General features: G+C 41.2%; 1 long non-coding RNA gene across 1 annotated transcript in view; it reads right to left on the bottom strand.

The window, feature by feature from the left end:
- Positions 1-4,093: 4,093 nt before the first annotated feature.
- Positions 4,094-26,776, bottom strand: part of LOC128705834 (uncharacterized) — a 58,628-nt gene continuing 35,945 nt past the window's right edge. The window contains exon 3 of the long non-coding RNA XR_011393898.1: positions 4,094-4,917. This is a non-coding gene — a long non-coding RNA (uncharacterized lncRNA). The remainder of the gene's footprint in view (positions 4,918-26,776) is intronic.

Genomic DNA, 26,776 nt, shown 5'->3' with positions numbered 1-26,776 from the left:
TGAGCAATACTTCGCGCATTCATCCGAAACATTGGTAGTAGACGGTGGTAGTCAGGAGATAGTGTTGTGGAGACAATAATTTGTGAAAAGGCAAGACAGTTGCATATGGATCTCAAAGAATATGCCAACAAGTCTTCAATAAAGGTAAAAGTGATTTAAATGTTCATTTATCCATTGAAATTAGTGCTTTATATTTATTTCTCATTGTTTTCTGTATGTATATAGTTATTCTCTATAAAATGCATTTTTTGTTAATATTTTTGGGTGTCTGCAACGGATTAAAAGGATTTACATTATTTCTTATGGGAAATATTACTTTGGTTTTCATCCATTTCGGAATTCGACCAACCTTTTCTTTCTTTCTTTGCTATTTCAGGGTGTAGGTTAGAAATGACGATAGCAAGGCGATTGATATAAATCGAGTACTACCTGGAGATGCTGGCCAGTTCAGCTGCTTCAAAGGTGGTGTCCTGCCATAGTAGGTTTGCTGATATTACAAGGTTAGATGTAACAGTTGATAAGTTATAAATTGGGGTGGTGTTATCTGTAATAGACAGAAAAGGTCTCTGGTGTTACACATTCATCTACATCTTGAATTTTGCATTTTTGCTGCATACAGAGTTGCTGTCTGAGTGTTCCTTCCTGTCTTCCTACTCGACTCATCAAGGGAAGGAGTGTAGTTATGAGTGGTTGTCTGGGTACTGACTATTTCCTCTTCCTCACTACTGTTGGTGACATTAACTGATGCTACAGTTAATCTGACAACCGAGGCTTGGTATTCCCAGTTTCAGGTGACATATGCACAACACCTACTATAGGAGACAGTGGGGGCTCCATGTGGAAATGTTTAAGTCCACTTGGAGTATCCTTGGAAACTATTTGTACTTCAACAGTGGGAGAATGTGCATCATTGTCCAGCGCAAGTTCAGGGGGCAGGTATTGACACAGTGGTCTGTGGTGTTGTTTTGACTATGTCTGGGCCTTGGTTATGTGATGAATTTTGCATATGTAAGGTTGTGGAGGAGGAGGGCACATACTTCCTGTCCTGAGGGGACTGGTTCATAATTAAGTCCACATTTTCTGGGATAATGAGGGGCTTAATCCCATTAGCTGCTAACAAATCACTGAAGCTTAGAGGAGCAGAGTTTAACATTGCTACCTGCTATTTCCTTGGCCAACATAAACATCAGTGTACCTCTCATAACATCTACCTCTGAGGAACCAGAAGACATAGGGAATGATGATGGTCCTTGTGCTTGTATATTGGGGGGAAGGGAAGGGTGGGGCACTCCAGGGGGGCAGGAGTCCCACCGGATCCAGGTAGATTTGGGAACGAAGCCTGGGACATTGTTGGAGGTGCTTGGGGAGTGATTCTCTTAGTGTTTGTCTCTTAGCATCCAGAAGTTTCTGTATTGCAGATTTCCTAACAGGGCAGCTAGGAGAGATAGCATGATGTTTCCCATGACAAAGGGCACATTTGGGGTTGTTTCTGTTGGTGAAGTCCTTGAAAACATGTTCATCAGAGCAAATACTGCAAATAGTTTTGTGGCTGCTGCATTTATTAGTGGTATGATCAAACACCTGGTTCCAAAGCATTTCGTACCATGCTGACATGATTTTGGCTTCTTCCAGCATTTGAAGGATTAATTTTAGTGTTTGTTGGGAGTTGGAACTTCTGGTAAACTTGTGTGTCTTAAGTATCTTGAACTCAGAATTTTCTTGGTTAATTTCTTCAACAAGGTCATCAGCAGGGCATCTTCAACAAGGTCATCAGCAGGGCAGTCTCTCATGAAACTGTTAATTCGTGCCACAAAAACTACGTTGAGCCTTGTAACTCGTCAGGTGGAATGGGCATGATACCCACTTTATTTAAATTGTCAAGAATGTCATAAGAACATAAGAAAGAAGAAACACTGCAGCAGGCCTACTGGCCCATGCGGGGCAGGTCCGTGTCAACCCCAGCTTAGACCAATGGCCCACCCAGTCAGGTCATCTCCACTTAAGGAAGGAGCATGGCATCTGACCCAGTAGCACCAGCTAATCAGGTCCAACTCACACCCACTCAAGTGCTTATTTAACCTATTTTTAAACTACACAACATCTTAGCTTCTATAACGGTACTCAGGAGTTTGCTCCAATCATCCACAACTCTATTACCAAACCAGTGCTTTCCTATATCCTACCTGAATCTGAATTTTTCCAGCTTAAAACCATTGCTGTGAGTCCTGTCTGGGCTAGATATTTTTAGCATGCTATTTACATCCCCTTGATTCATTCCTGTTTTCCATTTATACACCTCAATCATATCCCCCCCCTAATTCTACGCTTTTCGAGAGAGTGCAGATTCAGGGCCCTCAGCCTATCCTCATAGGGAATATTTTTGACACATAGGATCAACTTTGTCAGCCTCCTCTGTACGTTTTTCAGTGCATTTATATCTATTCTGTAATACGGTGACCAGAACTGTGCAGCATAATCTAAATGAGGCCTAACCAAGGATATATAGAGTTGAAGAACAACCTGAGGATTTCTATTATTTATGCTTCTTGATATGAAACCAAGGATTCTGTTAGCTTTATTGCGAATGCTTATGCACTGTTGTCTTGGTTTCAGGTTACTGTTAACCAGAACTCCTAAATCCTTTTTGCAATCAGTAATATTAAGATCTACATTATTTAGTTTATATGTGGCATGGTTATTATCCTTTCCAACATTTAGAACTTTGCATTTGTCTATATTAAACTGCATCTGCTACTTCTCTGGCATTAGCCTATTCAAATCATCCTGGAGTGCTCTAACGTCCTCCTTAGAATAAATTGGATGGCCTGTTTTGGTGTCATCAGCAAATTTGCTTATGACACTATTTATTCCCTCATCTATGTCGTTTTTGTAAATTGTGAACAACAAGGGGCCCAACACTGACCCCTGTGGAACACCGCTTGTGACGTGCCCCCATTCTGATTTCTCCCCATTTATGCAAACTCTGCTGCCTATTTGTCAACCATGTCTCTACCAAGGAAAAAATTTCTACTATTCCGTGTGTCGTAAGTTTCCTCAGTAGTCTCTGATGTGGAACTCTATCGAAAGCCTTATTAAAGTCCATATACACAATACCATATTCGATACCATGATCTACCTCCTCAGATACCTTAGTGAAAAAAGTTGGTTAATTCATAAGACAAGAAATTCCCTTTGTAAAACCATGTTGAGATTCATTAATCAATTTATGCCTTTCACGATGTCTATGAATTGCCTCGGTAATTATCGATTCCATAAATTTTCCCACTATGGAAGTAAGGCTTATTGGTCTATAATTAGAAGCTAAGGACCTGTCACCTGCCTTGTAAATAGGTATTACATTTGCCATTTTCCCCTTAGCAGGCACTATGCCAGTTTGTAGTGATATGTGTAAAAGATTAGCCAAAGGTTTGCTAAGTTCCTCTTTACATTCCTTTAAAACCCTTGCAAACAATTCATCAGGGCCTGGAGATTTGTTAGGTTTTAATTTCTCTATTTGTCTGAATACCATGTCACTAGTTACCCCAATCGTGCATAGTTTATCATCATCCTGTTCTACATAATTTATTATTTCTGGAATTTCACTAGTATCTTCCTGAGTAAAAATTGAGAGGAAGTAAGTATTGAATATTTCACACATTTCCTTATCACCGTCAGTGATCTGACATGAGTTAATATTAAGTGGGCCTATATTGTCCCTAATCTTACTTCTGTATACCTGAAAGAACCCTTTTGGGTTAGTCCTCAAATCCCTTGTGACCTTAGCCTCATAATCCCTTTTTGCTTTTCTTATTCCTCTTTTTAATTGAATATACTGATTTCTTAACTGCCCATTCCCTCTTTTGATATGCTTATATATATTCCTATCTTTTGACCAATGAGATGTTTTAATCCATTGTTCATCCATTTGGGATCATTTTTGTTAGATCTAATTTCCCTACTCGGAACAAAAGTTGTCTGGGCAGCTAGGACTATGCTCTGAAAAACGTCATATTGGCAACCAACATGACCAAACTGACCCATAGTCAGGTCATCCCAATTTAGCCCACCCAGGTAATTTCTCAGTGCCATGAAATCAACCAAGCGGAAGTCTAGGACAGAGACTTGATTGCAGTTATCTTGGTAATTCCATGATATATTGAATGTAAGTGATTTGTAATTGCTTTCCCCAAGCTCATCATTAACCTCAAGATTATTAATTAAATCATGCTTTAGTTGTTGGAGTAGCTCCTTTTCAGAGAAGAGTAATAGTACTGCACCAGTTTGGAAAATATCCAATGGTGCAACAGTTGTTTGTACAAGTACATGCAAGTATTTACCTTGTGGATTTTTGGTTGTCATTGACATGAATTCTTACTCGTAATTTCATCATGATGCCAAGTAAGGTACATCTGACTCAAAAAGTTTCCTTTAAAAAGAAAAACTTTCCTTTGTGTCCTAAATATCCTAAGTTATGAAGGTCAGCCCCTAAGATAGCCTATCCTTGAGGAGTGAGGGGGACAGGACCCAAGGCGAAGGTCAGCCAGATTTTAAAAAAACCACACAGGCTACTGGATGGTCAAAGTGCCTTGTTTTAAATTGCCAAAGGTGAAGTTGCCAAAAAAGATGAAGACATGAAAGGCAGAAGGATAGCAGTGTAGTGTGTTTGTGTGTGGGCCAGTGTAAATGTTGAGGTAGGATGAGGTGATGGGGTGGAGAGGGGGGAACAAGCAAGCTAGTCATCGCCTTACCCTCTTGAAGTGATGGGGCTCGAAGTGACAACAAGCTAATTTTCCTCTCAGCTTTGATCAATGTATTACTCAGGACAACCCAAAAAATATAATTTGGGTCTCAGTGCTCGGAGCAGAATCGCCAACATCCTCTCTCTACTTCGTCAACATGAAGACTCCTGTGCCGTATCTGTGTATCAAACATCATCAATAGTTCACAAATATATCAATACAAACATTAAATATCTGACATACATATATATATATATATATATATACAGAAGGGCCCCACTTATACAGTAGGTTAGGTTCCTGGCTACTCCCAGAAAGCAGACATCGCTGAAAAGCAGAGCACCATTTTTTCCACTTATAAATGCATATAAATGCCAGATAACAAGTTTAAATTAACATATACAGTAGGGCTCCACTTTACAGCGTTTTGCTTTACGGTGTTCCGCTAATACGGTCATTTCAAATTATGACCAAAACTCTCTATACGGCTCCCCCCACCTGACTTTCCCCATCCTGTTTGTTTACAGTCTATGTAAGATCCGTAAGCACTAAGTCTCTCCATTATGTCTGGAAACTCCAAAATTTCATGTGTTTTTAAAAGTTATTTCATATTTTATATATACAGTGAACCCCCGCCTAACGAACGCATTGCATAACGTTAATTCCGCCATATGAAGCATTTGAACGCAAAAATTTTGCTTCACCTCACGATGAAAAACTCACCCAATGTGTTCCTCCCAAATCTGTCCGTCCAGCCTGAGCACCTCAGCTACCCTGCCGTCATTGTTTACAAGCCAGGGTGGCCGGTTGCATGCATACATTCAATGCATTTTGTATTATTCCATTATTTTTAGTGTTTGTAAGTGCTAAATAAGCCACTATGGGCCCAAAGAAAGCTTCTAGTGCCAACCCTGTGGTAAAAAGGGTGAGAAATACTATCGCACCACAGTCAGCCGCTGCTGCACCACGGTCAGCTGTTGCTGGACCAGTCAGCTGTTGCTGCATCACAGTCAGCTGTTGCTGCACCACAGTCAGCTGGTCAGCTGCTGCTGCACCACTGTCAGCTGTTGCTGCACCACAGTCAGATGTTGCTGCACCACAGTCAGCTGCTGCTGCTGCACCACAGTCAGCTGTTGCTGCACCACAGTCAGCTGTTGCTGCACCACGGTCAGCTGCTGCTGAAATACGGTTAGCTGCTGCTGCACCAAAGTCAGCTGTTGCTGAACCACGGTCAGCTGCTGCTACACCATGGTCAGCTGCTGCTGCACCAAAGTCAGCTGCTGCTGAACCACAGTGAGCTGCTGCTGAACCATGGTCAGCTGCTGCTGCACCACCGTCAGCTGTTGCTGCACCACCATCAGCTGTACTACTCGAAGATGTGGAGAGTGAAACAAACCATACCACGGGCGGGGATAGAACCCGCAATCAGAGAGTCTCAAAACTCCAGACCGTCGCATTAGCCACTGGACCAGCTAGCCACAATAAGATTCGTCCAACTAGGTATATTTCTATACCATAGAAAAGTTAGCATAGGCACCACTGTGACCACAAATGCAAGTTTTTACAGACGAATCTCCAGCTAGCGTGGCCGTGACAAACTCTAGCTCAAGTCCCCTCAAAGCCGTTAACATGAGTCATGTTAATGGCTTTGAGGGGACTTGAGCTAGAGTTCGTCACAGCCACGCTAGCTGGAGATTCATCTGTAAAAACTTGCATTTGTGGTCACAGTGGTGCCCATGCTAACCTTCCTATGGTGTAGAAATATACCTAGTTGGACGAATCTTATTGTGGCTAGCTGGTCCAGTGGCTAACGCGACAGTCTGGAGTTTTGAGACTCTCTGAGTGGACCCCCGCATAACGATTACCTCCGAATGTGACCAATTATGTAAGTGTATTTATGTAAGTGCATTTGTACGTGTACGTTTGGGGGTCTGAAATGGACTAATCTACTTCACAATATTTCTTATGGGAACAAATTCGGTCAGTACTGGCACCTGAACATACTTCTGGAGTGAAAAAATATCGTTAACCGGGGGTCCACTGTATTTGAAAATATGTAAAAAAAACATAGATCTACTTTTGGAGCACTACCGATATGAACGTCGATCTAGTTGGACCGTTTAAGGGTTAATGTAGGGTGAGAGGCGACTTTTATTTGTAGGAAGTCAGGTAGCCAGCCAGGTAAGCCCACCCTACCCCACCCACATGTAATATACTACGACAATTACTGAAAGCGCCCCAGAGCAATAAAATACATATGCAGTACATTCATTAATTGCCTTAAAATATTTGTAGTCTTAACCCTTTGACTGTTTTGGTCGTATATATACGTATTACGAGCCAGTGTTTCGGACGTATTAATATGCATAAATTCTAGAGGCTTCAAATCAAGCAGGAGAAAGCTGGTAGGCCCACATGTGAGAGAATGAGTCTGTGTGGTCAGTGTGCACCACATAAAAAAAAAAACCTGCAGCACACAGTGTGTAACTTTTTTTTGGATTAAAATGCCGACTTTGAGGTGTATTTTTGTATAGTATTTATCATTGTGTTCTCATTTTCATGGTCTCACGTGATAAAATGGAAAATATACTACAGAAATAGAGATGATTTTGATTAGTTTCATGATGAAAATGACCTTGAAATTGAGCTCAAAGTAGTGGAAATGTTCGATTTTTACCAATGTTCAGGAGTAAGCATATCACACCACACGTCCAATACATGTCAACTAGGGAGTCTAATATTCTTTCACTAGTGCACTGATGTTATTTATACCATTTTTACAATAATGCAGTAGTCTGCATAACAGTAAATTTTGTATTTTTTGTACGAATAAAAAATCAAAATAGAAAGAGCAATAGTAATATAAGAGGAGCCTAGAGACATGACTAATGAACAGAGGATATGTTATTTTAGTGCCAAGAATGTCTACATTGTTTATTCTGGGCCCTATTTTGAAATTGGCATCTTTTTTAATTTGCATGAAATTGGCCAAATTGCCAATTTCTGACCACTATTGGGTAGTTCAAATCGGTAAATGGGTGGTTTCTTGTACTCAATTGATAGAAAAAATGGAGTTCTAAAGAAATAGCTATGAGTTTGGTCAACTGGAACAACGAAATTGGCCAAAAACAGGGCTCAGAGTCGGCAAAATCGCCAATGCATGTATGTCGCCGAGACTGCTAACTTTGCGGGAGCGTAATTACGCGAGTTTTCAACCAAATTTCGTACTTTTGGTGTCATTGCCATTGGGAAAAGATTTTCTATCATTTCATAAGAAAAAATAACTTTTTTTTTTTTCCAAAAATTTTGAGACATAGAATGACAGTTTCAGAAAGAGGCTTGTGAAAGTCAAAGGGTTAATGTAGGGTGAGAGGCGAGTTTTATTTATAGAAAGTCAGGTTTGGGAAGTATGGTAGCCAGCCAGGTCAGCCCACCCCACCCATATGTAATACAGTGGTCCCTCGCTTTTCGTAGTTCTCGGCAATCGTAAATTTCGCCAATCATAGGGGTATTTTCGTAATAACACGGACTCGCTTTTCATAGGTTGACTCGCGAATAGTAGTTCGTCCGGGACGTGTACGCACGGTGTGAGCCAAGGCGGCCTCCCTACCCAGCCAGTCTGGCATTGTTTACCAGTGAGTGAAGGTCCCCTCAAGTGCTCCTATGAAATATTTCATAATATTCCACTCATTTTAGTGCTTGCAAGTACTAAATAAGCTACCATGGCTCCAAAGAAAGCTCCTAGTGCCAAGCCTGTGGTAAAGAAGGTGAGAAATATGTACAGTGACAAAGTCTTGGGCCATTTTAGGGAAGTGTTAAAGAGACGCCAGAAACAGAGCTCTCTCCACAGTTACTTTGCGAGACAGGACTAGAGTGACTGTCAAGGTGGTCCTAGTGGCATTAAGAAACAGAGAAGAGAAGCAACCCCAGAGAAGCAATTGGTACCTGAGGTGTTGCTGGAAGAGGATTCCCCTTCCAAACTGTAAACAATCCAATCTCTCTCCTCCTCTAGTCTCCCATACACTAAGAAGAATCTCCAATAAAGGTAAGTGTTATGCTGTTAATGTTTCATTCATCATTTCCCATTGTATTGTTTATGTACTACATGTATATTTCATGTAAAATTTTTTTCTGTTTTAATACTTCTGGGTGTCAGGAACGGATTAATTGTATTTACATTATTTCTTATGGGGAAAATTGATTCTCAAATCGTAAATTTCGTTTATAGTAGCTCCTCCAGGAACGGATTAATTACGAAAAACGAGGGACCACTGTATACTACTACATTTAATTAAGGTGACCCAGAGCGATAAAATACACATGCAGTACATTCATTAATTACCTTAAAATATTTGTAGTCTTAATGTAGGGTGAGAAGTGAGTTTTATTTATAGGAAGTCAGGTTTGGGAAGTATGGTAGCCAGCCAAGGCAGCCCTTCCTTCCCCACCCCACCCACACGTAATGTAAACAAACCAGGCAAACACATTTTGTTTTCATTCATACACGTTTGTATTATACCATAACACAAACACTCTACATTGTGCACAAGTTGTCTCTACATTGATACAGGAGGGAATATTTTGAGGAATTGTTAAATGTTGATGAAGATAGGGAAGCTGTGATTTTATGAACAGGGCAAAGAGGAATAACATCTTGTAGGAGTGAGGAAGAGCCAGTTGTGAGTGTGGGGGAAGTTTGTAAGACAGTGGGTAGAATGAAAGGGGGTAAGGCAGCTGGGATTGATGGGATAAAGACAGAAATGTTAAAAGCAGGTGGGGATATACGTAGTTTTGGAGTGGTTGGTGCTCTTATTCAATAAATGTATGGAAGAGGGTATGGTACCTAGGGATTGGCAGAGAGCATGCATAGTTCCTTTGTATAAAGGCAACGGGGACAAAAGAGAGTGCAAAAATTATAGGGGAATAAGTCTGTTGAGTATGCCTGGTAAAGTGTATGGTAGAGTTATTATTGAAAGAATTAAGAGTAAGATGGAGAGTATGATATCAGATGAACAAAGAGGCTTTAGGAAAGGTAGGGGGTGTGTAGACCAAGTGTTTACAGTGAAACATAGGTGAACAGCATTTAGATAAGGCTAAAGAGGTTTTTGTGGCATTTATGGATTTGGAAAAGGCATATGACAGGGTGGATAGGGTGAAAATGTGGCAGATGTTGCAGGTGTATGGTATAGGAGGTAGGTTACTGAAAGCAACGAAGAGTTTTTACGAGGATAGTGAGGCTCAGGTTAGAGTATGTAAGAGAGAGGGAGATTATTTCCCAGTAAAAGTAGGCCCTAGACAAGGATGTGTGATGTCACTGTGATTGTTCAATATATTTAAAAATGGGGCTGTAAGAGAAGTGAATGCGAGGGTCTTGGCAAGAGGTGTGGAGTTAAAAGATATAGAATCAACACAAAGTGGGAGTTGCCACAGTTGCTCTTTGCTGATGACATGGTGCTTTTAGGAGATTCTGAAGAGAAGTTGCAGAGGTTGGTGGATGAATTCGGTACGGTATATAAAAGGGGTAGCAGTAATGTTGAAGGATCAGCTATGGAAGAAGAAAAGAGAATATGAATGTGTAAATTCAAGGATTATGTGGATTAAAGTAAAGGTTGGATGTGGAAAGTGGGTCATAATAAGCGTGTATGCCCCTGGAGAAGAGAGGAATGTAGAGGAGAGAGAGAGATTTTGGGAGATGTTAAGTGAATGTATAAGAACCTTTGAACGAAGTGAGAGAGTAATTGTGGTAGGGGACCTGAATGCTAAAGTAGGAGAAACTTTTAGAGAGGGTGTGGTAGGTAAGTTTGGGGTGCCAGGTGTAAATGATAATGGGAGCCCTTTGATTGAACTTTGTATAGAAAGGGGTTTAGTTATAGATAACACATATTTTAAGAAAAAGAGGATAAATAAGTATACAAGATATGATGTAGGGCAAAATGACAGTAGTTTGTTGGATTATGTATTGGTAGATAAAAGACTGTTGAGTAGACTTCAGGATGTACATGTTTATAGAGGGGCCACAGATACATCAGATCACTGCTTAGTTGTAGCTACACTGAGAGTAAAAGGTAGATGGGATACAAGGAGAATAGAAGCATCAGGGAAGAGAGAGGTGAAGGTTTATAAACTAAAAGAGGAGGCAGTTAGGGTAAGATATAAACAGCTATTGGAGGATAGATGGGCAAATGAGAGCATAGGCAATGGGGTCAAAGAGGTATGGGGTAGGTTTAAAAATGTAGTGTTAGAGTGTTCAGCAGAAGTTTGTGGTTACAGGAAAGTGGGTGCTGGAGGGAAGAGGAGCGATTGGTGGAATGATGATGTAAAGAGAGCAGTAAGGGAGAAAAAGTTAGCATATGAGAAGTTTTTACAAAGTAGAAGTGATGCAAGGAGGGAAGAGAATATGGAGAAAAAGAGAGAGGTTAAGAGAGTGGTGAAGCAATGTAAAAAAGTGAGCAAATGAGAGAGTGGGTGAGACGTTATCAACAAATTTTGTTGAAAATAAGAAAAAGTTTTGGAGTGAGATTAACAAGTTAAGGAAGCCTAGAGAACAAATGGATTTGTCAGTTAAAAACCGGAGAGGAGAGTTATTAAATGGAGAGTTAGAGGTATCGGGAAGATGGAAGGAATATTTTGAGGAATTGTTAAATGTTGATGAAGATAAGGAAGCTATGATTTCGTGTATAGGGCAAGGAGGAATAACATCTTGTAGGAGTGAGGAAGAGCCAGTTGTGAGTGTGGGGGAAGTTTGTGAGGCAGTAGGTAAAATGAAAGGGAATAAGGCAGCCAGGAATGATGGGATAAAAATAGAAATGTTAAAAGCAGGTGGGGATATAGTTTTGGAGTGGTTGGTGCAATTATTTAATAAATGTATGGAAGAGGGTAAGGTACCTAGGGATTGGCAGAGAGCATGCATAGTTCCTTTGTATAAAGGCAAAGGGGACAAAAGAGAGTGCAAAAATTATAGGGGGAGAAGTCTGTTGAGTATACCTGGTAAAGTGTATGGTAGAGTTATTATTGAAAGAATTAAGAGTAAGACGGAGAATAGGATAGCAGATGAACAAGGAGGCTTTAGGAAAGGTAGGGGGTGTGTGGACCAGGTGTTTACAGTGAAGCATATAAGTGAACAGTATTTAGATAAGGCTAAAGAGGTTTTTGTGGCATTTATGGATTTGGAAAAGGCGTATGACAGGGTGGATAGGGGGGCAATGTGGCAGATGTTGCAGGTGTATGGTGTAGGAGGTAGGTTACTGAAAGCAGTGAAGAGTTTTTACGAGGATAGTGAGGCTCAAGTTAGAGTATGTAGGAAAGAGGGAGATTATTTCTCAGTAAAAGTAGGCCTTAGACAAGGATGTGTGATGTCACCGTGATTGTTTAATATATTTATAGATGGGGTTGTAAGAGAAGTAAATGCGAGGGTCTTGGCAAGAGGCGTGGAGTTAAAAGATAAAGAATCACACAAAGTGGGAGTTGTCACAGTTGCTCTTTGCTGATGACACTGTGCTCTTGGGAGATTCTGAAAAGAAGTTGCAGAGGTTGGTGGATGAATTTGGTAGGGTATGCAAAAGAAGAAAATTAAAAGTGAATACAGGAAAGACTAAGGTTATGAGGATAACAAAAAGATTAGGTGATGAAAGATTGGATATCAGATTGGAGGGAGAGAGTATGGAGGAGGTGAATGTATTCAGATATTTGGGAGTGGACCAGTCAGCGGATGGGTCTATGAAAGATGAGGTGAATCATAAAATTAATGAGGGGAAAAGGGTGAGTGGTGCACTTAGGAGTCTGTGGAGACAAAGAACTTTGTCCTTGGAGGCAAAGAGGGGAATGTATGAGAGTATAGTTTTACCAATGCTCTTATATGGGTGTGAAGCATGGGTGATGAATGTTGCAGCGAGGAGAAGGCTGGAGGCAGTGGAGATGTCATGTCTGAGGGCAATGTGTGGTGTGAATATAATGCAGAGAATTCGTAGTTTGGAAGTTAGGAGGAGGTGCGGGATTACCAAAACTGTTGTCCAGAGGACTGAGGAAGGGTTGTTGAGGTGGTTTGGACATGTAGAGAGAATGAAGCGAAACAGAATGACTTCAAGAGTGTATCAGTCTGTAATGGAAGGAAGGCGGGGTAGGGGTCGGCCTAGGAAAGGTTGGAGGGAGGGGGTAAAGGAGGTTTTGTGTGCGAGGGGTTTGGACTTCCAGCAGGCATGCATGAGTGTGTTTGATAGGAGTGAATGGAGACAAATGGTTTTTAATACTTGACGTGCTGTTGGAGTGTGAGCAAAGTAACATTTATGAAGGGATTCAGGGAAACCGGCAGGCCAGACTTGAGTCCTGGAGATGGGAAGTACAGTGCCTGCACTCTGAAGGAGGAGTGTTAATGTTGCAGTTTAAAAACTGTAGTGTAAAGCACCCTTCTGGCAAGACAGTGATGGAGTGAATGATGGTGAAAGTTTTTCTTTTTCGGGTCACCCTGCCTTGGTGGGAATCGGCCAGTGTGTTAATAAAAAAAAACAATAATATAAAAGAAGAAAATTAAAAGTGAATATAGGAAAGAGTAAGGTTATGAGGATAACAAAGATTAGGTGAAGAAAGATTGGATATCAGATTGGAGGAGGTGAATGTATTCAGATATTTAGGAGTGGACGTCTCAGCAGATGGGTCTATGAAGGATGAGGTGAATCATAAATTGATGAGGGAATTTAAAGGGTGAGTGGTGCACTTAGGAGTCTGTGGAGACAAAGAACTTTGTCCGTGGAAGCAAAGAGGGTAATGTATGAGAGTATAGTTATACCAACACTCTTATATGGATGTGAAGCATGGGTGATGAATATTGCAACAAGGAGAAGGCTGGAGGTAGTGGAGATGTCATGTTTGAGGGCAATGTGTGGTGTAAATGACAGAGAATTCGTAGTTTGGAAATTAGGAGGAGGTGGGAGATTACCAAAACTATTATCCAGAGGGCTGAGGAGGGGTTGTTGAGGTGGTTTGAACATGCAGAGATAATGGAACAAAACAGTATGACTTTGAGAGTGTAAAAATCTGTAGTGGAGGGAAGGCGGGGTAGGGGTCGGCCTAGGAAAGGTTGGAGGGAGGGAGTAAAGGAGGTTTTGTGTGCGAGGGGCTTGGATTTCCAGCAAACATGCGTGAGCGTATTTGATAAGAGTGAATGGAGACAAATGGTTTTTAATACTTGACGTGCTGTTGGAGCATGAGCAAAGTAACATTTATGAAGGGTTTCAGGGAAACCAGCAGATTGGACTTGAGTCCTGGAGATGGGAAGTACAGTGTCTGCACTCTGAAGGAGAGGTGTTAATATTGCAGTTTTATAAGTGCAGTGTAAAGCACCCCTCTGACAAAACAGTGATGGAGTGAATGATGATGAAAGTTTTTCTTTTTTGGGCCACCCTGCCTTGGTGGGAACTGGCTGATGTGTTAATAAAAATATAAAACAAATAATAACTTGTAATAATAATTTGTCAGAGCATCATTCCTTCTAAAAATTAAACGAGAATGGAAGTGTTGGTCTTATTGTACTGTACCACTGTACATTGTACACAATGTAAGGTGTTTGAATGAATGTTTATGAACCACAACCAGATGCTTCGTCTGTGTGTGGGGTGGCTAGGCGGGCTTTCCTACCCTACCTCCCACACTGACTCTCTACAAATAAATACTTTTCACCTCTCACCCTACATTAAGACTACAAATATTTTAAGGTAAGTAATGAGTGTACTGTATATGTATTTTATCATTCTAGGGAGCTTTAACCCTTTCAGGGTCCGTCCCATAGATCTACAGCTTCACGTTGAGTGTCCAAACCGTAGATCTACGCCAAAATTCTAGTGCCATCAAATTTAGCGCTAAAATGCTTATAGGCCTACATGTGAGAGAATGGGTCTGCGTGGTGGGTGTGCGCCATAAACAAAAAATCTAGGCGCCCGCATAGCAGTGTGGGAACGCCGGCTCAGTTACCCTTGTTCACCATGCCTTGTCGCAAGGCAGCTCTCACTCCAAGGAAAATTGTGACTCTCCTGTTCCTATCTGATAGTTCTGACAGTGATGGAAGTGGAAATGAAGACGAATTCTTTGGCTTTGATCAGTTAGTGACCGAAAGGAATGACCAGGATATCAATAATAGTGCAGAAAACCCTGACGCTCCTCAACCTTCTACCTCTGGTGTGGGCACTCGTCAGTCACGGTCGGTTGTACCTCAACACAAGAGAAAACTATTATTTTCGCGTGGCCAGGCCTCTGACTTCGGTAATGATGATGATAGTGACGTGGATTGTGATTTTACTGCTCTTGACGATCATTCGAGTAGTGATAGTGAGGAATCATATTCACCAGTGAAGCGTCGGTATGTACGCTGCCGCATGCACTCGGGTAGTGTACCCTATGCCGTGCCCAGGGGATGGAGTACATCCCGTGGCCCTACACCAGGTATAGGTAGTGATAGTGAGGATGATGTGGCTACACTTGGCATGGATAGACCACAGGCATCAATAGATGGTGGTAGTGGTGATAGAAGTGCCACGGCCATGCGTGACTCACCAGCCCAGGCTGGGACCCACGCTGCTGACTCCTCAGTTCAAGGACAAAGCGGAGCGTCAGCCACCAGCCCACCACAACCTCAACTACCTGCACAACAAGCCTATGATGTCCAGTATCCACCAGCAAACTGTATCTGGGATTGGCAGCAAAATCCCAATTTTGTTCCCAAGCCCAACAACTTTGATGACTCTGAAAGTGGAATTCTACCAACTTGTCCCCTTGGAAACACTGCAAATGAACTGGAATTCTTTGAATTATTCTTTGACCAGCCATTGATGGAAACTATTGTCAGGAAAGTAAAAAGTATTTTGAGTACACCATGGCAAATACGATCATATCACCACAGTCAAGACTACACCGGTGGAAAGAGACGACTGTTGCAGAAATGTATTTGCTTTTTGCAACAATAATGCTTATGCCTCATGTCTATAAGCATAATATAAAAGCATGCTGGTCCACAGATCGGCTAATTTCTACCCCGGTCTTCAGTGAAATCATCCCAGTGAACAGGTTTATTTTACTGTTACGTATGTTGCACTTCTCTGACAAAACCAGGCATGACAGAAGTGACAGGTTATACAAGATTAGAAATGTTTTTATGTATCTCAAACAAAAGTTCAGCATATACTTTCATCCATTCAAGAATCTTGTAATTGACGAGTCTTTGATTTTGTTCAAAGGTAGGCTGTCATTCAAGCAGTATATACCGAGCAAGAGGAAACGCTTTGGTATAAAACTGTTTGTACTCTGTGACTGTGACAGTGGCCTGGTATTGGATATTGTTGTATACACGGGAAGTAAATCATTGAAAGATACCAAGATGTTATTGGGTATCTCAGGTGACGTAGTGAGAAGCATGATGGCACCTTATCTTGGTAAGGGGCATACATTATATACCGATAATTGGTACACAAGCCCATTACTCAGTGATTTCTTGAGAATGAACAAGACAGATGTGTGTGGCACAGTGCGTTCTAATCATAAACATATCCCCAGGCTCAACACAGGTGCTCGTGGTGATGACGTGCAGGTGTTTACTGCCAATGACATCATGGCATTACGGTGGCATGACAAATGAGATGTCACATTGTTGACAACCATTCACCGTAATGAAATGCAAGACAGTGGCAAAGTTGATTGAGTGACTAATGAACGTATTCGAAAACCAGTGACAGTGATTGATTATACACAAAACATGCGCTTGGTTGACAAATGTGACATGCAGATTGGCTTTGTTGATTGTGTTCGTAAAAGTTACAAGTGGTACATGAAACTTTTCTTCCATCTCATGGACATTTCAATGCTCAATGCATATAATATGTACCAAATGAAGACTGGCAACAGACCACCCTATGGTGTATTTTGTTTGTCTGTTGTCAGACAACTCATAATGAAGTACCAGGTAACAACACCTGCTATACAACAAGGTCCTCGAACTCCTCAGGATATACCCAAGCGTTTGAGGAGGAAAGGTGATCATTTCATAATACAGCTTCCTTCAACTCAGAAGAAATTTGCTCAGAAGAGATGCATTGTCTGTGCACAAACAAAACGATGGCAACAAAGACGCAAAGACACTCGGTTTATGTGTGAGGAATGTAAGGTACCTCTGTGCATGGTGCCTTGTTTCAAGGAGTTCCACAAGCTCCAGCAGTTCTAAAACCATGTCCAGTGATTGTAAATATGTAAATATATGATAGAACATTAGTATTATACAAGATTTGTGCATGTTTATTGTAATAAACAACAGTGGTAAACAATAATATGATAATAACTTTAGTGCAGTTATTGTGTTCAATACAGTGAGTTTATATATATATATATACAGTACATTATATACAGTATTGGTCTCTCAGGCCCCAAATGTTAGTAGGAAAAGAAAAGAAAAAACTACAAAAACTGCTAAATAAAGTAATGCGCGTATGTGGAAATCGTTGATGTTGCCGCGACCAGGTCATTTTGGACAAACTTCTCGGCACTGTATCTCGGTAAGTATTGATCAGAAAAAACTTTTTTTTGTCTTATTACCTTCACAAAAATATGCTCTTTAATTCTGTAAGAAATTTTTTTTTTTTTTTTTCAAAATTTCTTGGACACTGGAGCACTTCAGATATTGGCCTTGGACCCTGAAGGGATTAAGCATTGTAATATATTATGTGTGTGTGAGGTGGCCAGGAGGGCTACCATAGCTACCACACCTGACTTCTTACAATAAATACTACTCACCTTTTGCCCTACTTTAAGACTACAGTGGACCCTCAGTTATCAGCCATAATCCGTTCCAGAAGGTTGGCCTAAAACTGAAATGGCCAAAAACCGAAATAATATTTCCCATAAGAATTAATGTAAATCCAATTAATCCGTGTCAGACACCCAAAAATATTAACAAAAACAAAAAAAAATATATTCTTTTAAGGATTAACTATAGTTTTATATACACAAAATAATGAGAACTAAATAAAATGACTAATGAAATGGATAAATGAACATTTAAATCACTTTTACATTTATTGAAGAGTCTTGTTGGCATATGCAAAACGGCGAGGAGTGAAGAGGGAGGCGAGTTTATTGTTTGGAGTCAGGACAGAATGCTTAAATATGACAATATTATCAACTCCACAGCTTATTTATCTATCACAATTCACCTAATTTGACATAATAAACAATAATAAAAACATAGAAACATGATATATACTCTAGAATGAATAACACATATCATTACATATGTGAGGACTGGTGGTGGTGGTGGCAGCAGAGGCTACCACCACTATTCATGCTGAAACAATGTACGTAATTTATAAAAAAGAAATATTTACACTTTAATTTATAAATAGGAAATATTTACACTTTATAAATAAGAAATATTTGCACTTACCTTGGAGGAGATGCTGGCATTGGTTTAGGGTGGTGGAAGATACGCAGGGTGGCGTATATTGTCAGTGGCCCTATATACCTCCAACAACATTGGAGGAGTCAGTTTCGTGTCCTTTTTCTATCGCTTAATCGCTTAACTTACTTGCTACACTGTTAATGCTACACTTTATCGCTGGCTGGCGCTATAACTTTTATCGACTCCTGCTGCTTTAGTTTCGTACATATCGTAGAATTACTGAATCACTGAAGAAGGCACTTCTCCCCTTTCTCTTCCTCCTTCACTTTCGTACTTTGTTACAGGTGGACGCATCCAATATGGTCGATAACCGAAATAACAGCTAATAACCAGGATAAAATTTCAGCCAAAAAAACGGGCGATAACCAAATTGGCCAATATCCGGAACAGCCGATAACCAAGAGTCCACTGTACAAATGTTTTGAGGTAATGGGTGTACTGTGTGTGTATTTTACTTTTTATTGTTTTTTAATGTCTAGTTGTATTGCTAACTTAATATATGTCAGTGTAAACTTGTTATCTGGCAGTTACATGCATTTATAAGTGGAAAATAATGGCGTTCTGCTCTCGGGTGATGTTTATTTTCCAGCAGCGGTCTGGAGCCTAACCTGTTGTATAAGTGGGGCCCTACTGTATAACATGTTTTAGGAGTGAGGAAGAGCCAGATGTCAGTGTGGGGGAGGTACACGAGGCTGTGGGTAAAATGAAATGAGGTAAAGTAACCGGGATTGACGGTATAAAGACAGAAATGTTAAGAGCAGGTGGGGATATAGTTTTGGAGTGGCTGGTACTTTTATTTAATAAATGTATGAATGAGGGGAAAGGTACCTAGGAATTGGCAGAGAGCATGCATGTATAAAGGTAAAGGGGACAAAAGACAGTATAAGAATTATAGGGGAATAAGCCTGTTGAGTATGTCTGGTAAGGTGTATGGTAGAGTTATTATTGAAAGAATTAAGGGTAAGACAGAGAGCAGGACTGCAGATGAACAAGGAGGCTATAGGAAAGTAGGGGATGTGTAGACCAAATGTTTACATTGAAGTATATAAGTGAACAATATTTAGATAAGGAAGTTTGTTGCATTTATGGATTTGGAAATGGCATATGATAGGGTAGATACAAAGCAATGTAGCAAGTGTATGGAATAGGTGGAAGATTAACAGTGAGGCTCAGGTTATGGTATATAGGGAAAAGGGATATTATTTCCTATTAAATGTAGGCCTTAGACAGGGATGCATGATGTCTCCATGGTTGTTTAATATGTATTTATAAATAGGGTTGCAGGGGTATTGGGGAGAGGTATGGGACTGGAAGATAAAGAATCTAACACAAAGTGGGAGTTGTCACAGTGCCTTTGGGACACTGTTATTGGGAGCTTCTGAAGAGAAGTTGAAAAGGTTGGTGGATGAATTTGGGATGGTATTTAAAAGTGAACATAGGAAAGATCAAGGTGATAAGAGTAACAAAAAATTTAGGCAATGAAAGATTGGATATCAGATTGGAGGGAGGGAGTATGGAGGAAATGAATGTGTTCGGATATTTGGTAGTGAACTTGTCAACAGCTGGGTCTATGTAAAGTAAAAGGACACAAGTGCAACTAATGTGACATTTTATTGTGGCAACGTTTCGCTCTCATTATGAAACCAATCAAAATCATCTCAATTTCTGTAATATGTCTTCCATTCTATAAAATGAGACCAGGAAAACTAGAATACAGCCATAAATACCATACGAAAATACAGTGCAAAGTCACTGCTTTAAACCAAAAACACGGTCGGAGTTTTTTTTTTTCTCATTACGCACTGTGTGCTGCAGGATTTTTTTTATACTCTGCACACTGACCACTTAGACCCATTCTTTCATATGTAGGCCTACCAGCTTTCTCTCATTAGATTTGAAGGTGCTAGAATTTAGGCATTCTAGTACGTCAATAACCCTGGTGCATAAGCCGTACCAGTACGTACGTCGGAAACCCTGAAAGGGTTAAAATACGTATTACTTATAACTAAACCCCTTTCTATGCAAAGTTCAATCAAAGGGCTCCCATTATTTACACCTGGCACCCCCAAACTTGCCTCTCTAAATGTTTCTCCTAGTCCTCTACACTCCTTTCTTCTCCAGGTGCCAGGTGCATACACGCTTATTATGACCCACTTTTCACATCCGACCCTTATTTTAATCCACATAATCCTTGAATTTACACATTTATATTCCCTCTTCTCCTTCCATAACTGATCCTTCAACATTATTGCTACCCCTTCCTTAGCTCTAACTCTCTCAGATACTCCTGACTTAATCCCATTTATGTCTCCCCACTGAAACTTGCCTACCCCCTTCAGCTTTGTTTCGCTTAGGGCCAGGATATCCAACTTCTTTTCATTCATAACATCAGCAATCATCTCTTTCTTATCATCCGCATTACATCCATGCACATTCAAGCATCCCAGTTTTATAAAGTTTTTCTTCTTCTCATTTTTAGTAAATGTGTGTGTTTGTGTGTGTGTGTATATATATATACAGTGGACCCCCGGTTAACGATTTTAATCCGTGCAAGAGGGCTCATCGTTATGCGAAATAATCGTTATGCGAATCAATTTTCCCCATAAGAAATAATGGAAATAAAATTAATCCGTGCAAGACGCCCAAAAGTATGAAAAAAAATTTTTTTTACCACATGAAATGTTAATTTTAATACACACAAACTGAAAAAGGCATGCACAATTAAATGACACTTACTTTTATTGAAGATCTGGTGATGATTGATGGGATGGGAGGAGGGGAGAGAGTGTGTTAGTGTTTAGAAGGGGAATCCCCTTCCATTAGGACTTGAGGTAGTAAGTCCTTTTCTGGGGTTACTTCCCTTCTTCTTTTAATGCCACTAGGGCCAGCTTCAGAGTCACTGGACTTCTTTCGCACAAGATATCTGTCCATAGTGGCCTGTACCTCTCGTTCCTTTATGACTTGCCTAAAGTGTTTCACAACATTGTCAGTGTAATAATCACCAGCACGGCTTGCAATAGCTGTGTGAGGGTGATTTTCATCCATGAAGGTTTGCACTTCAAGCCACTTTGCACAGATTTCCTTAATCTTTGAAGTAGGCAACTTCTTCAATTTCTCTCTCCCCTCCTCCGAAGCAATTTCCTCAGGTCTGGCCTCTTGCTGTTGAAGTTGATCTAGCAGCTCATCAGTGGTTAGTTCTTCATTGTCCTCCTCCACCAACTCTTCCACATCCTCCCCACTAACCTCCAACCCCAAGGACTTTCCCAATGCCACAATGGATTCCTCAACTGGCACAGGATTCTCAGGGTTAGCCTCAAACCCTTCAAAATCCCTTTTGTCTACACATTCTGGCCACAGTTTCTTCCAAGCAGAGTTCAAGGTCCTCTTTGTCACTTCCTCCCAAGCCTTACCTATAAGGTTTACACAATTGAGGATATTAAAGTGATCTCTCCAAAACTCTCTTAGAGTCAGTTGAGTTTCTGAGGTCATTACAAAGCACCTTTCAAACAGAGCTTTTGTGTACAGTTTCTTGAAGTTGGAAATAACCTGCTGGTCCATGGGCTGCAGGAGAGGAGTGGTATTAGGAGGCAAAAACTTCACCTTAATGAAGCTCATGTCCCCATAAAGTCGCTCTGACACGTCTGTAGGATGACCAGGGGCATTGTCTAACACCAGGAGGCACTTAAGTTCTAATTTCTTTTCAGTTAGGTAATTTTTCACATTGGGGGCAAATGCATGGTGTAACCAGTTATAGAAAAATTCCCTAGTGACCCATGCCTTACTGTTTGCCCTCCACAGCACACACAAATTATCCTTGAGGACATTCTTTTGCCTGAACGCTCTGGGAGTTTCAGAGTGATACACTAATAAAGGCTTCACTTTGCAATCACCAGTAGCATTGGCACACATCAACAAAGTAAGCCTGTCTTTCATAGGCTTATGTCCTGGGAGTGCCTTTTCCTCCTGAGTAATGTAGGTCCTGCTTGGCATTTTCTTCCAGAACAGGCCTGTTTCATCACAATTAAACACTTGTTCAGGTTTCAGTCCTTCAGTTTCTATGTACTCCTTGAATTCCTGCACATATTTTTCAGCCGCTTTGTGGTCCGAACTGGCAGCCTCACCATGCCTTATCACACTATGGATGCCACTACGCTTCTTAAATCTCTCAAACCAACCTTTGCTGGCCTTAAATTCACTCACATCATCACTAGTTGCAGGCATTTTTTTAATTAAATCGTCATGCAACTTCCTAGCCTTTTCACATATGATCGCTTGAGAGACGCTATCTCCTGCTATCTGTTTTTCATTTATCCACACCAATAAGAGTCTCTCAACATCTTCCATCAATTGCGATCTTTGTTTCGAAAACACAGTTGAACCTTTGGCAAGAACAGCTTCCTTGATTGTCTTTCTGGTGCCCACAATAGTAGCGATGGTTGATTGGGGTTTCTTGTACAGCTTGACTAGGTCGGCTATACGCACTCCACTTTCATACTTATCAATTATCTCTTTCTTCATCTCTATAGTAATTCTTACCCTTTGAGGTGTAGGGTTGGCACTAGAAGCTTTCTTGGGGCCCATGGTCACTTATTTTCCAGAAACAGCACCGAAAATACTGTAATAATACGAAATATTCCGAGTGTATGCTTGGATGTTACCGCGGAGGCTGGCTGGTAAACAATGGGACGGAGCGGCACATGTGAGGCTGGCTGAGGGCACATTGGACGCGTCTCGGACGAAAATCGGTATGCGGGTTTTTAATCGGTATGCGGGGCAAAAATTTTGCGATAAAAGTAATCGTTATGCGGAAAAATCGCTATGCGATGCCATCGTTATGCGGGGGTCCACTGTATATATATATACACATAACAGAATTCTTCCTCTGTAAGCCATACGTGTCGTAAGAGGCGACAAAAATGCCGGGAGCAAGGGGCTAGTAACCCCTTCTCCTGTATATATTACTAAATATAAAAGAAAAAACTTTCGTTTTTCCTTTTGGGGGACCCCACCTCGGTGGGATATGGCCGGTGTGTTGAAAGATATATTTATATATATACACCTACCATCCGACTTACGACCTGCTCGACATACGTCCACTCGACTTACGACCATGCATCTGGCAGCTGGGCTGGGCTGGCTGATGTACACCACTGTACAATATTTGATAATACTCACGGCGGCAATGCGTCATGCAGGCAGCATCAGTTTGAGTAACCCTGCCCTATCAGCAGCATCATACTGTATTAACTGTACTAACTGGACAGTAAATTTCACCATGGCCCCTAAGATGATGTCTGAATCTTGCACTGGAGATTGTGGCAAGAAAGGCTCTTACTCTTGAACTCTATTCATTTTCAATGTTGCACATAAACCTGTCTGTATCTGTCTGCCTGTATATCTGTGTCTGTCTGTATCTCTGTGTGTCTGTTTATCTGTCTGTCTACCTGTGTCTTTCTGTCTACCTGTGTCTTTCTGTCTACCTGTGTCTTTCTGTCTACCTGTGTCTTTCTGTCTACCTGTGTGTCTGCCTCTACCTGTGTGTCTGTCTTTGTCTGTGTCTATCTTTCTGTCTACCTGTGTGTGTCTGTCTACCTGTGTGTCTGTCTCTACCTGTGTATCTGTCTTTACGTCTACCGGTGTGTCTGTCTCTACCTGTGTATCTGTCTTTCTGTGTGTCTGTCTTTCTGTCTACCTGTGTGTCTGTCTCTACCTGTGTATCTGTCTTTCTGTCTACCTGTGTGTCTGTCTTTATGTCTACCTGTGTGTTTGTCTTTATGTCTACCTGTGTGTGTCTGTCTTTGTCTACCTGTGTCTGTCTCTACCTGTGTATCTGTCTTTCTGTCTACTTGTGTGTCTGTCTTTCTGTCTACCTGTGTGTCTGTCTCTACCTGTGTATCTGTCTTTCTGTGTGTCTGTCTTTCTGTCTACCTGTGTGTCTGTCTCTACCTGTGTATCTGTCTTTCTGTCTACCTGTGTGTCTGTCTTTATGTCTACCTGTGTGTCTGTCTTTATGTCTACCTGTGTGTGTCTGTCTTTGTCTACCTGTGTCTGTCTCTACCTGTGTATCTGTCTTTCTGTCTACCTGTGTGTGTCTTTCTGTCTACCTGTGTGTGTCTTTCTGTCTGCTTGTCTGTCTCAGAGCCACTCAGAGTGTAATTGGTCTTGAAGACGCCATACTACTAATGATAATGACACAATAAAAATCACTGAGGCGCAGAGGCCTGAGGTTGCTACCACCTGCAGCTCATAAGACTGCCATCCCCACGAGCCCCTTTGAGGCGGGGTAGATGGCAGACCAGAGGCCTAGCTTCTCCCTATGAGCCCCGTGAGGGCGGGGGATGCGGCTAGGCCTGGGGACAGTTGGTCCCAAAGATGAGGGGGTAGTTGTACCTCCTCCCATGGGTGACTTAGGTCTCGGGATACTCCCCAGATAGGGAGCCAAGGCCGGGTCACCACTACTTGGAAAAGACCCGGGCCGGGAGAATACTGGCGAATAAGAAAAAAAAAAACTGAGGCGCATTAAATGTGTATAAAATGTTAATATAGACATTTTGCTTAATCCATCTATGATTTTTTTCAAAATTATATAATAAACATGCTACATAACATATAAACATATAAATTAACAAATACGAGATGTTTTTCTGGTCGGCTGACAGAGTGAACAAAAAGCATTTGTGTCCAGGCTGGTAACAACAACAACAACGTTTGTTTACATAACTCGCAAACATTCTACACTCATTCTCTCTCTCGTTTATTCATTTAATCTTGTTTACTCACCTCTCACTCTACATTAAGACTACAGATATTTTAAGGTAAGTAATGAGTGGACATGATTATTATATTATAGTTTAATAATAATATAATATTAGTACATATGTATTATTGTAGGTAGGGGGTGTGTGGACCAGGTGTTTACAGTGAAACATATAAGTGAACAGTATTTAGATAAGGCTAAAGAGGTCTTTGTGGCATTTATGGATTTGGAAAAGGCATATGACAGGGTGGATAGGGGGGCAATGTGGCAGATGTTGCAGGTGTATGGTGTAGGAGGTAGGTTACTGAAAGCAGTGAAGAGTTTTTACGAGGATAGTGAGGCTCAAGTTAGAGTATGTAGGAAAGAGGGAAATTATTTCCCAGTAAAAGTAGGCCTTAGACAAGGATGTGTGATGTCACCGTGGTTGTTTAATATATTTATAGATGGGGTTGTAAGAGAAGTAAATGCGAAGGTCTTGGCAAGAGGCGTGGAGTTAAAAGATAAAGAATCACACATAAAGTGGGAGTTGTCACAGTTGCTCTTTGCTGATGACACTGTGCTCTTGGGAGATTCTGAAGAGAAGTTGCAGAGATTGGTGGATGAATTTGGTAGGGTGTGCAAAAGAAGAAAATCGAAAGTGAATACAGGAAAGAGTAAGGTTATGAGGATAACAAAAAGATTAGGTGATGAAAGATTGGATATCAGATTGGAGGGAGAGAGTATGGAGGAGGTGAATGTATTCAGATATTTGGGAGTGGACGTGTCAGCGGATGGGTCTATGAAAGATGAGGTGAATCATAGAATTGATGAGGGGAAAAGGGTGAGTGGTGCACTTAGGAGTCTGTGGAGACAAAGAACTTTGTCCTTGGAGGCAAAGAGGGGAATGTATGAGAGTATAGTTTTACCAATGCTCTTATATGGGTGTGAAGCATGGGTGATGAATGCTGCAGCGAGGAGAAGGCTGGAGGCAGTGGAGATGTCATGTCTGAGAGCAATGTGTGGTGTGAATATAATGCAGAGAATTCGTAGTTTGGAAGTTAGGAGGAGGTGCGGGATTACCAAAACTGTTGTCCAGAGGGCTGAGGAAGGGTTGTTGAGGTGGTTCGGACATGTGGAGAGAATGGAGCGAAACAGAATAACTTCAAGAGTGTATCAGTCTGTAGTGGAAGGAAGGCGGGGTAGGGGTCAGCCTAGGAAAGGTTGGAGGGAGGGGGTAAAGGAGGTTTTGTGTGCGAGGGGCTTGGACTTCCAGCAGGCATGCGTGAGCGTGTTTGGTAGGAGTGAATGGAGACAAATGGTTTTTAATACTTGACGTGCTGTTGGAGTGTGAGCAAAGTAACATTTATGAAGGGGTTCAGGGAAGCCGGCAGGCCGGACTTGAGTCCTGGAGATGGGAAGTACACTCTGAAGGAGGGGTGTTAATGTTGCAGTTTAAAAACTATAGTGTAAAGCACCCTTCTGGTAAGACAGTGATGGAGTGAATGATGGTGAAAGTTTTTCTTTTTCGGGCCACCCTACCTTGGTGGGAATGGGCCAGTGTGATAATAAAAAATAATAAATAAATGTTTTTATTATTATTATTATTTTATTATCACACTGGCCGATTCCCACCAAGGCAGGGTGGCCCGAAAAAGTAAAACTTTCACCATCATTCACTCCATCACTGTCTTGCCAGAAGGGTGCTTTACACTACAGTTTTTAAACTGCAACATTAACACCCCTCCTTATTAATTTAGGGCACTGGAGCACAGATCCACTGTATAGCACTTTGTCTGGATTTTTGGGGTTATCCTAGGTAATTTATACTATGTATGATAACTTTACTTACGTGTACCTGAGAGAGAGAGA

Source organism: Cherax quadricarinatus, chromosome 67, assembly GCF_038502225.1.
Source record: "Cherax quadricarinatus isolate ZL_2023a chromosome 67, ASM3850222v1, whole genome shotgun sequence".
Taxonomy (NCBI): domain Eukaryota; kingdom Metazoa; phylum Arthropoda; class Malacostraca; order Decapoda; family Parastacidae; genus Cherax; species Cherax quadricarinatus.
The sequence above is the reverse complement of the archived record's forward strand: the minus strand, read 5'-3'. Positions and strand labels throughout refer to the sequence as shown.